At 31.8% G+C, this 13113-nt stretch overlaps 1 protein-coding gene across 1 annotated transcript in view; it reads right to left on the reverse strand.

The window, feature by feature from the left end:
• LOC106116113 (uncharacterized) overlaps nt 1-10962 on the reverse strand; it is a 34749-nt gene extending 23787 nt beyond the window's left edge. Inside the window, exon 1 of the mRNA XM_013309854.1 lies at nt 10652-10962. The gene's annotated coding sequence lies outside the window, so the exon portion shown is untranslated. The remainder of the gene's footprint in view (nt 1-10651) is intronic.
• Between the last annotated feature and the right edge of the window lie 2151 nt (nt 10963-13113).

Below are 13113 nucleotides of genomic sequence, written 5' to 3' on the forward strand. Positions count from 1 at the left end.
CTCAGTTGTAGTAATGTAGAGTCAAAATATAGTATAAATTATGTATTATTATATAATTTTCACTTGTATAATAGTAATATATAGCCTTATGTATAAATTGAAAATAGCACGGCAGCCAAAATACGTTTATTCGTTGTTACAATCCTTACATTAAACCTATATAAATTATTTGCACTAATAATTCCACTATTCAGGACATCTTGTTAGTGATTTCCCGCACTGTTCTTTACTATCTTACTTCTTACTAATATTATAAATACCTATCCAAGAAACCGCACGCATCGTGAGAAGGTTCCTGTCTCTGCAGCCCTGACCACTGGTTGTTTGAGTCATGGGACTCCGCAGCCGGTGGTGTTCTATTTTTAGTATAATATATTTTGTATTTGAAATGTAATATATTATTATTATATTAGAATAAGGTTAATATATAATAATAAGCCATATAAATACGAATGTTAAGATTGATAGATGTTTGAAGGTATCTCCGGAACGGCTCAACGGATCTCCATGAAATTTGGCATACATATAGAATATAGTCTGGAACAACATATAGACTAGTTATTAAGTTTTTTTTTAATTCTGCGCGAATAGAGTCGCAAGCAGCTAGTCTTTTAATAGATATAAAAAGGCAAAGGTTCACTGGCCAGTGTGCCACGCCTTTGGCAGAATGTTTCATTCTTTATTCAATACTTGATTATTGTTTTTAATTGGAGATTTTTGTTTACGTAGAGCACATTTTACTCCATTAAATGACAATTTTTTTTCTTTTTACTCCTTACTGAAAGGAGTCGTTGACACGTTTGATGAAAGCTCGAAAAATGTTTTTTTTTCTCCTCTATTTCACTTTAAAAGATAACATATTTTTTAATGAGATCTTTTGAAGAGTTCGAGTCACGACATCGTTATTTTAAAAATTCAACCAAATGAGAATAATTGAATGTGTTAAAGAAAAATATCTTCTTTCATGACTAAGTTATAGATTTAATCAAAGTTATATTACAACAATGACTCACGCCGGTGACCCAGAAGGGTGGGCAGAATATACGATCTTCTTCATACATCTAGAAATGAATTATGTCAATATTATATTTGTATTCCATTTGAATTTAAAATACAGCTTAATAGGAAGAAAATCTGCCTTTTGCTTACTATTTTTAGAGAATATTAGTTAGAATCCTTTGGCGCGAATGACGTGCTTACGTTACAAAGTCCTGCGTCAGAATGAATAGTGAGGGGACATAAACGTCGACATTTTAGTAAGTCTAGTGTTGCGTTAATACACTGCCTCATTTTCGGATTTTCTTCGTAACGCTATAGATTTAAAAAAACATTTTCTTTTATACTAACTATGCGGAGTTAAAACTTATCAGTAGCCCATGTGTTCTTGTAGGCTATGTACTACATCTATGCCAAATTTCAATGAGTTACCTTTTCCTAAACATTCGTATTAATGTAATAGTGTCAATAGCCTAATGGTTAAGGGTGCGGATTTCCGCTCACGAGGTCGGGGATTCGAATCCCGCCATTCGACTATTATCGTAAACCATATCCTAGCACAAGCCTAGAGCTTAGTTGGAATGGTAAAAGAAATATTAGTAAATTCAAAAAAAATCTGCTAATCTATATATATAAAAGAAAGTCGTGTTAGTTACACTATTTATAACTCAAGAACGGCTTTACCGATATGGCTGAAAATTGGTGAGGAGGTAGTTTAGAGCCAGGAGACGGACATAGTATACTATTTATTCTTTTTTTTTCGAATTTGTGCCTCGAAGAGCTGCTTTTAATTTAACTTATCTATATATAAATATTTTTTATATATCCATGCGGACAAAGTCGCGGGCGACAGTTAGTATTTTATAAAAAAATGTTATAGTAAGATACGAAGTATTCTGTGGATTGTAGTCATAGCAACGACTACCGTCAAATTACACTCAAAAATCTCTCTTCTAGGACGAGCCTTTTAATCACATCCAAAACATGTCTTTTTTTCACAAAATCAGAAGTATGAAAAAATTCAAACAATGCTCACGCAAAAAAATAATCTTCAATTACTTAAGTACTTACAAAATTCTTTATTACAATGTTTCCATTGTTTCGAAGCGAATCTCCAAAATATACTGTGATGTATACAATTTTTTTTTTCACTAAAAATACAGAATTTTGTCGTTAAAATAAAAGCTAACAGATACAACAAAAGATTATACGAATTTATTTTTGGATACTCATTGTTTTTGATTGAAAAATAATCCAACAAAGTTGAATATACTTTTGATACGGAATTAACAATAACGATGAAAAATCACAATTGTGATTTTCTTTTATTTCTAATTTACAATTCACTATTATAATACAAAAGTAGGAAATCCTTTACATCAACAGCTCACTATACGTCCCCACTAAAGGGCTCGGAGTCTACCCTAAGTTAGGAATGGTTAGGCCATAATCAACGCTGGCCCAATGCGAGTCGACTTCACACACGTCTTTAAATTTCTTCGCAGATATGTGCAGCGTAACGATGTATACCTTCATCGTAAGAACGTTGAATGCACATATGTAAATAGAACATCGAAAAACATGTTGGTACATGGCGGGATTCGAACCCAGGACGCAAGGATTGCAAGTGCTTGACCTCTGAGCCAGATCTGAGCGCATTGGGCCAGCTTGGTTGACTATGGCCTAATCACCCTTAACTTAGGGTAGGCTCCGAGCCCCTCTGTGGGGATGTATAGTGATCTAGTGATGATAGTGATGATGGTGATGAAAACTTTATTGTACATTTAACAAATCTGGTCCATTATAACCTTGGCTCCTTAACTACGCTTCCCTGTATTAATGAAAAATTTTATCATTATTCTAAGAGTTCTTTTAAAATGTTAATCATGTTAAATTGAAAAACCTATAGATATTTTATAATCATTAATTTCTCCATCTTAAATCGTTATCCAATTGTTATCTGAGTTTATAAAATAAATTGGACAAAATGAAATCATCGAACTGTTCATTCGAGGAAACGATAAGCTCAGTCCTGCTACGAATTTATAATAAAAATAATGTTTATTTGAAGCAGCAATCATCCTTTTGATTGTAATAACTAGCTGAGGCCTGTGACTCCGTCCGAGCGTAAATAAAACAATATAATTAATGCCTATGTTTTTTCCAGGCTATGTTCTACATCTATGCTTCATTTCAGCGATCTTTTCAATGGTTCTAGAGATACCTTCTAACAAACATCCATTCATACATCCAAACGTTCTCATTTTTAATATTAGTAAGAAATAAGATGTAACCTAGCCCTAGCCTTAGGGCCTAGCCCGAAAATTTGCTAGTATTCGTATTGAAATCGTCTAAATTTATATAATAGTACCTGGATGACCGAGCTTTACTCGGTATTTTTTATTTTTTTTTTGATTGTGTTTTTTGGAAATTATATTTAAGTACAAATTACTAATAAAATGATGAAATATGAATAATATTTTTCGATCTTACCGATAGAAAAAGTTAAGTTTATGTTTAAGTTGATTATCGATAAAACATGAATAAAAAGACATTTTCTAAAAATGATTCCTAGCTAGATCGATTTATCGCCCCCGAAACCCCCTATATACTAAATTTTATGAAAATCGTTGAAGCCGATTCCGAGATTCCAATTATATATATATATATATATATATATATATATACAAGAATTGCTCATTTAAAGATATAAGATTTGTGCAGCATATCGGTAAAATGAAATTTTTGAAGATAGCTTGATCAAAAAGTCAATCTTTAATCGTATATCTGATAATCCAATTATGGACATGACAATTACCAAAAACTTTAAAGACGTCTAAATAGACATGACATAGTCGAAATTGTGAGTAAGAAAATACTTCTTGTTATAGCAAAAAAAAAACAAAAAAGAAGTGACGTAATCGCAAATAATCCTGATACGTAAATATACAGGTAAAAACGACATTGGAAGGTCGCTGCGGCAACATTTCCGGTTTTATCTTTTTTATTGACAACATTCAGTCCGACGCTTCGGAACCGGAAACTATAAAAGGCATTTTATGATTTCACAGATCCACCCTCTTCCTAAACCTTTGCTTAACGTGAAAAATGTCATGCGATAAGCATTTATACCTTAAATATGAAAAAAGTTAAAGCTTATAATTAATATTAGCGTGAGTTTCCACTACCAAAACACTTGGATAAAAACATATTTTCAATAGATTTTGATAATACACAGATAATGTGGTTTTGTGCAGTATTTTTCTAATCTTTAACTGTAGTTTTCCGAGGACAGTATCCCCGTTTCAAACACGATATCTTTGTTTTGTCAAAGATAAGGACGGTATGTTTTATATAAAGATTTGGTCTCAGAAACCTACGGTAAGTTAACAAAATATAAATAACTCTTTCTTAATACTACTCGTGTACACACAAACCAAAATTGTTATTTTAAAAAAATCTCAACAATCTTTTTCAACACTACACTTTTATTTTACTTCTTACTTTCTTAGAAGCGATCTTTTGCCTTGTGTAGGAAATTGTCCAAGTACCTACGTCCCCGGTTAACCTTTGATCAAAGCTTTGGTCCGTTTTTATACCCGGCTATCATTCGCAGCGGCCGGATATCCGGCCCGACCGGATACGCGAGCGCGATTTCTAAAACGCTACCGAAATGAAACCTCTGCCAGTTTGAATACTGATATGAGAATTGTGCGTGTGAAGTATATTTTTTTAATTACTTTACTAGCAATCGCTCGCGACTTTATTCGTGTGCATTAAAAATAAAACTTAATAAGTAAGTGTTATGTGAAGAACGTCGGTGGCTCAGGGGTCAAACAGTTGACTTATAATCTGCAGGTCCTGGGTTCGAATCCCGCCATGTAACAATGTGTTTTTCGTTTTCCGATTTACATATGTACATTTATTCGACGTTCTTACGGTGAAGGAAAATATCGTAATGCGGGTTGCACATATCTGAGAAGAAATTAAAAGATATGTGTAACGTCAACCAACCCGCACTTGGCCAGCGTGGTTGACTATGGCCTAATCATCCTTAACTTAGGGTAGTCTCCGAGCCCCTCGGTGGGGACGTATAGTGAGCCGATGATGAAGTAACATATGTGTTCTTTCAGAATGTATTCTAGATCTGTGCCAAAATTCAGCAATATCCATGCAACCGTTCTGAAGTTACCTTTTAACAAACATCCATCCATCAAAGCTTTCGCATTTATAATATAAGTAAGATTATAGAATATTCTAATAATATAACAATTCAATCAACATCGAAGCTTCAAAACAACTTATACTAAATAATTTCCAAGAACAAAATAATGGAATATTTACGTAATTTTCTATTGACCTTATTTTCAAGGAAATTTTCTCTTAGAGAATATCTTACTAAATTTTCCTTAACACTTATGTATAAATAGATTTCATAATAGATAATTATTAAGAGAATATTAAATTAAGAAAAAATACGTTGTTTTTAGATTTAATTTTCTACAAATATCATAAACAAGGATTTGAGAAATAACGTTATTATTAGCTAACCACATTGTCGCCTGCGACTCCACTTGCACGGCATAAAAAAACCTAATTAATACCCTATGTTTTCTTCCATGTTATATTATATCTGTGCCTTTCAACTGTTGTGCCGTTCTAGAGATACCTTACAACAAACATCCGTCTATCCAAACATTCGCATTTATAATATTAGTAAGATCAGTAATGTAGTCAAGTGGAAGTAATTCTGCGTTTACAACAACAAGCTTGGTGTCGTAGACCAGTACACCGTCTACTTCCCACGATTTTTTCTGTACATCCTTTCTGTTATAGTACACATTTCTGTCTTCAAACGTGATAGCTTGCTCCTTTATCATCATGGCTATAAAAAAAACCTTACCTTTCAGGTATAAAATTACTAGCAGACGTCCGCGACATCCTTCGTGCTAACTAAAAAACATAATTAGTACCCTATGTGTTCTTCCAGACTATGCTCTACATCTCTGCCTTTCCTTTGAGCAGTTCCGGAGATACCTTCAAACAAACATCCATCTAAACATTCTCATTTATATTACTAGTAAGATAAGATATAAATATAGTCATAATTTAAATGTCTTACTTAAAATTATAGAGTGAAGTACAGTTTGCAATTTAAAATCATATTTCTTAACGCAAGGCAACACTTTCACTGACTTAAAGGGACAACAATGGTCGGAGTCTTTAATCAAGAGAAGAATAGAATGTTTAATTACAGACTTCGTCATTGTAAACTGACGCCCCTTTGTCTGTTAAACCGATACGGAACAATTTATTGTTCCAAGTTTGAAATTCTTCGAAAATAATCTACAACCAAAAGATTCCCACTTAAGCCCATCCTACACCAGCAACGTAAATATTAGAAACAGGATAATTTTTGTCGCTCATTCGACTTACGCGATACAATGTCAGAGATTCGTGTACAACACGAGTCGCCGACTTTTCTATCACCGCTTAAGACAGCTCGCAACCTGTTTGTCAAAATCATCGTAACAATAGTCGCTGCAATTTACGAGATGGTTGAACATATACACTTGACATATAGTCGCATTGCCTGTACTGACTGTATAGACGACTTGCGTTGACGATTCACGAAGTGCGTTCAACGCTAATCTCGCGCGATGCAAAAATCTAATATCAGAAATGCCAAAGTTTGGATGGATGTTTGTTTAAAGGTAACTCCGAAACGACTCAGCGGATCTTGATGAAATTTACCATACATATAGAACATAGTCTTAAAGAACACAGGCTACTAATTAAGTTTTTTTTTATATATTCAAATGAAAGGAGTCATGTGTGTCAGCTAGTAACATAAAAAAAACAATACTAAAGGTTTCTTAATACGTATTTCAATCATGGCTTTCTGTAGCCGCATCATTTAGTTTACAGCAAGGCTTTACCGTTCAATATTTCAGATGCAGGCTTTATTAAGAACGTGCACACATCCAATAAACGAGAAAGCATTTCAGTTCGATGGCAAACGTTTTAATTACTCTTTCATTGCTATAGGAAATTAAATATAATAGCCAGCCTGATACATTTCTGATTTCATTTAAATAATCTGCTTTCTTTTGTAAAAATATATTAATGGAAGTTAAAATATTAATTAAATGAAATATAATTTAAAATTACGTGCTACACATGAAGGAGATTAAACTTTCGCATCTTTTCATAATAAAAACAAAAAGTTTTCAATGTAATATGAAACCTTCATGGTTATTTGTAAAAGATAACCTCTTTGGTCAATTTAAAAGAAATATAAATTTAAAGAGAAAATAGAAGGATAGCAGAAAAATAAATGAGGATCGCATTCTATAAATTAAATTAAGCAACCTTTTGCTATGGTTAAAATATAATATATATATAATTTTTGTGTGAGTGTGTATGTCACTGAACTTCTCTCAAACGACTGGACCGATTTTGATGAAATTTTTTGTGTGTATTCAAGGGGATCTGGGAATGGTTTAGATTCACAATTTTCGTCAAATATTAACTTCATATTAATTTATTCAAATTAAAGACGTGGAGACAGGACAACGGTTTTCGGGTCCGCTAGTACTCGTATAATATAAAAACAAAATGTATCATAGAATCGAAATATAAATAGCCAACAAAATCTGTCGAATAGTTTAAAAAAGTTTAAAATTAATTGAATTGGAAAAGGAAAACAAAAGCATTTATTAAGTTTTAACCAATTTTGTAGGAAATATTCAAACGAATAACAATTTTAATATAATTTGAATTTTAAAATTCGAATTGAAAATTAACTTTTAAATATTATTTTCATAAAAAAACATGAATAAAATAAACATGAAACATCAAAAATTTTATTCATATTTTCAAACATACGGCTTTTGTAACAAAAATATATTGAAATTTTCGTAGTGTTTCATTGTAAAGGTAAAAGAATGAAATGATAAAAAATATAATAAAAACAAGAAACAAAACGTATAAAAAAATCTTGAATAGATTTATTTGGAGCAAGGTATAATAACACTTTTATTGTTTTTCTCTTTTTCAGGCAATTTTTTTAGATAGAAAAGGAGTTCTTTCCAATAAGGGACGAAGAATCCCCAAGCTATTTCAGAACAAAAAACCTAATAACTTCCGAAACGCTTATTTTCAAAGGAAATTAACTCCGTAACATTTTTTTTCGTTCAGTTTATGTAAAATTTCGTTTGATGTAACGCATTTGATTTTAAATTACTTTTGCTATTTATTGACGAGAGTTAATTGGTTTAAAATAATTTAGAATGACTTTTCTTATGTATGTAATAATATTGGTGTGTTCCGTATATAATCTTATTTATATTAAAAATACGAATGTTTAGATGGATGGATGTTTGTTTAAGGTATCTCCTGAACGGCTTAACGGATCTTGATGAAATTTGGCATAGATGTAGAACATAATCTAAAATAACACAAAATCTGTAAAATCCAATCGAACCTGGATAAGTAAGAGTCCAAGAGAATACAACATTTTATTAAGATTTCCACGAGCATGGAAATCGTCAATCGAAAATGGGCAATGACTTTCGATTATAGAAGTTTCGCACTTATTCTACTGTATCTCGCTATATTACGTTTTTTGAGAAGTAAAAAAAATATGATAACATTTTTCCTGTTCAGAAGCTAAGGTTAATAACAATGAAATGAAAATAAGACATATTCCTTAATTCATACAAAAGGCATCTGGAAGAGCACAATATACTTTACTCAACAATGTCGCAATAACTCTTTTTTTAATATTCCAAATTGCCGCAACTGGAGCGAAACGTGAGTACCCAGATTTCTCCTCCTAACAGAGAGTTTAAAAGTACAAGAACTTATTGTCATTTCATTTTTTTCAACGAGAGTGACAAGGATAACAATATTGTACGAGCTTTTTTTTTGTTTATCGAATATTATCTCTAATTAATGAGTTGATATCAGATTAAAATTTTCTTTATTTTTTAAATTAAGATGACAATGGCAGCATCAATAGTCTAATGGTTAAAGTTACGGGTTTTCGATCACGAGGTCGGGGATTCGAATCCCACCATTCGACTAATGTTGTTCACCATATCCTAGCAAAACCATAAAGCTTAGTTAGAATTGAACAAGAAATATTAGTAAATTAGCTGCCGCCCGCGACTCCGTACGCGCGGAATAAAAATAAATAGTAGCCTATGTTTTCTTCCAGACTATTTTCTACATCTATGCCAAATTTCATCGAGATCCATGCATCCGTTTTGGAGATACATTCAAACAAACAAACATCGATCTATCTAAACATTCGCATTTATAATATTACTAAGCTTAACAAAAAATCTTCTAATATTAAAAAAAAATAACTAAAGTTAAAGATATTTTGGAATTTATGTTAAAACAATTATTGTCTTATTTACAAACATGTTTTAATACAAGTTTTAAATAGTGTGAACTCGCAAAAATCAAGTGTTCAGTTTATTCAGTGATACGTTTCAATGGTGGTCGTGTTTTAAAAACACCACTAAATTACGCTGACTTTAATAGCATGTCCATTAAAGTCGGAGATGTTCTCCAAAATGGCTGTGACTTCATCACGTGAAAACTTCAAAGAACGAAACACTATTAAAACCTTTCTACGTCACTTAAATACAAGGAAAAACTTTTAAATCATAGTTTTTACACAATGATTTAAATTACATTCTTATCGTTGAAAATTTAACTGATCCATGTTTTTATATATCACCATTTAGTTCCTAAATCGCTAGAAATATTTTGTTAAAACTTAATGTAAAATTCTGAGGACACAAGATAATGTTTGTATTTTAAAAAAAAAATTTAAGATTAATTAAAATTTTTGCTTGCAATTACTATTAAGATTTTAAGAGTATTTTAACGGGTTGATTCAGTTAGAAATTGTATCATGTTATTGACAAAGACGATTGAAGGAGTGAAGAAAAAAACTAACCCAGTCTCACTAGTTTTAATTACGGAGTTCGAATCTTTAAAAGATTCCCTGTCTTTTATATGGAAGGAGAGACAATTCGTACTAAAACCCCTCGGTGGCGAGGGTCCGAGAATCACCAATGGAACTTTTGACCACACCAGGATCTTACATTAAGCTTCAAGACCATGACAAAGTAGTCGAGCCTTCACAAAATTTTACCACACGGGACCACGTCATTCCGCCCTCTAACCCGAAAACGTAACCTAACTTTACGTGAACAAGGGAGAAGGTATCAGTCATATTTGTGCCTTAATTTACTAATATGCTATTAAGTATATGTCAGTCCTCATAAGGGACAGTTTGAGTACATTTGTCATCTCAGCGCAGTAATATATATATATAAATTTTTACGCGTTGGAATAAAGTCTGTATATAAAAAGATATATAAGTGTATATAAATGTATATTTTTTGTTTATTTACCACAAAACTGCAACGTTCGATATACTGTTTAATTTGGCTACTTTAAGCCAATTAAAGTTGTCTATGTCGACTCTACTTAGCTAGTCTTATAAAACAAGAATAAAAATATTATCAAGTTTTATTAAAATTTGTTAAGAAAATTATTTAATTTATTTTTAAAATAATATAAAATAATCTTTTAAAAAAAAATTAGAAAACAAAATTTTTTTTGCTAATCTTACCTGAAAGAGATTCGCAATAGAATTAAAAATTTATCACATAATATGTAAACCGTCCAAGAAATAGTGTTAGTTTAACGTCCTCGACCGAAAATATACTAAGGTTATTTTCATCTAAAATGATCTGGCACAAATAACAAAGTCAAAACATCAAGTGTACACTTCTTAATAAAAAAAAATCACACTTCAAACACTTCTTAAAACACTAAACACATTACAGTTAATTTTATTAGACCTTTAACTACCGTTTTCGATTTTTAAAACTCGCGTGTTCGAATTTCGAACGACATAGAGACGTCCGTCCCTTACCACGGTTGGATTGCGACTGTAACTGAAATTCTGAAAATACATACGGTACACTTCTGAAACGGGAAGAAAAGGGAATGATAGATCTTTCGTCTCTCTCTGGCGCCTTCTGAAAAATGCTTAATGCAGCACCGAAGCAGACGACACAAAATGATTGGAATGCAGAAAGATATTTATAATAGTGACAAAACTCGAGGTTTGGTTTTCCACTTTCAATGAATCTGAACTTTATAGATCTTAGAAATATTGTAAATACGAATGATAAGATGGATGGATGTTTGAAGGCATCTTCAAAACGGCTCGACGGATCTCGATGAAATTTTGCGAAAGAACACATAGGCTACTATTTTTTAGTTTTTGATAAAATAGACCGATATTTTATAACAGAACGGTAAGTATACTTTAAATAATTATTTAATCTTACTTATATTATAAATACCTATGTTTGGATGGATGGATGTTTGCTAGAAGTTATCTCCAGAAAGGCTGCATAGATCTGATCTCAAAGACATAAATTACTAAATTTTCTTTTCATTCCGTGCGTCGGATCCGACAGCTAGCTTTTTTATAATTAAATAGCCCTTTAATTACACTGTCTGATATGGAAAAAAAAGATTTTTTTTTATTTTTTTTTCTTGACACATTTTAGAATTCTCTAGGTTTATTGTGATATTCAGTATATCTGTTGTGTACAGTAGCGGCTTTCATTCTTTACAAAGATATCATTCTAACATAATGTCAATAGAGTGTGCTACAAAGAGAAGCAATTATTTTAAAGGACTTGCCAACAAAGGTACACACACAGCGTCATACTTTCAGAGATATAGCCTTTTAGATGTTGATATGTTATGACTTCTCTGTACCAGAACTATATTCTAATATTATATATGCGGAGCTTCGGTGGCTCAGTGGTCAAGCACTTGACTTGCAATCTGCAGTTCCTGGGTTCGAATCCCGCCATGTACCAATGTGTTTTTTCGATTTCCGATTTACATATGTACATTTATCCGACGTTCTTACGGTAAAAAAAACATCGTGATGTATGCACATATCTGAGAAGAAATTCAAATATATGTGTGAAGTTAACCCGCACTGGACCAGCGTGGTTGACTATAGCCTAATCACCCTTAACTTAGGGTAGGCTCCAAGCCCCTTGGTGGGGATGTTTAGTGAGCTGATGATGATGAATATTTTAGTGCACATTTTAAATACAAAACGGTGTAAAAATAACTCGTAAAATAGTATTCTTAAATATATGAAGTTATAAAAAACTTTATGATAAAGAGTTAACCTAAAAGAAATACTTCTCTAGACCAAAGTATTGACTATGAAATGTTTTATTACTGCAACGACCTTTTCTCTTAAACTAGATATTTATGATACGACAAAAAAGAATTTAAATAGTAGGTTTTAATAATAGAAAATACATCCTACTTTGTTACTATTGAAATACATTTAAAACTAGCTATCGCCTGCGACTCGGATCGCGTGGATATATAAAAAAAATTAGTGTAGCCTATGTGTTCTTTCAGACTATATTCTATACGTATGCCAAATTTAATCGAGATCCGTTCAGTTGTTCCAGAGATATCTTCAAACACTCATCCATCCATCCACATCACATCTAACTAAACATTTAGCAGGCAATAAAAAGCAGCTCTTCAAGACATAAATTCGAAAAAAAGAATAAATAGTATTATATGTCCGTCTCCTGGCTCTAAGCTACCTCCTCACCAATTTTCAGGCATATCGGTGAAGCCGTTCTTGAGTTATAAATAGTGTAACTAACACGACTTTCTTTTATATATATAGATGTAGATTAAATTAAAAAAATTAAAAATATAAAGGCAACAAAAAAAAATTCCAGGAAAAATATAACATGATGACACTTTAAAAATCTATCTGATGAAATTATTTTAGGTCATAAAAATTTAGTTTATACTAGAAATATAAACAACTTAATTTTAAACTTTTAAATGCAAAGAAAATCTTACTATCTTACTCTTACTAATATTATAAATGCAAATCTACAGTATAAAATGTATCTACAGAACGACTAAACTGATGTAATTAGTAAAATATTTGTTTTATTTATAGAGTCAATAGCCTAATGGTTAAGGGTATGGATTTCCGATCACGAGGTCGGGGGTTCGAATCCC

The sequence above is a fragment of the Papilio xuthus genome, unplaced genomic scaffold (assembly GCF_000836235.2).
Source record: "Papilio xuthus unplaced genomic scaffold, Pxut_1.1 DF827756.1, whole genome shotgun sequence".
NCBI lineage: Eukaryota > Metazoa > Arthropoda > Insecta > Lepidoptera > Papilionidae > Papilio > Papilio xuthus.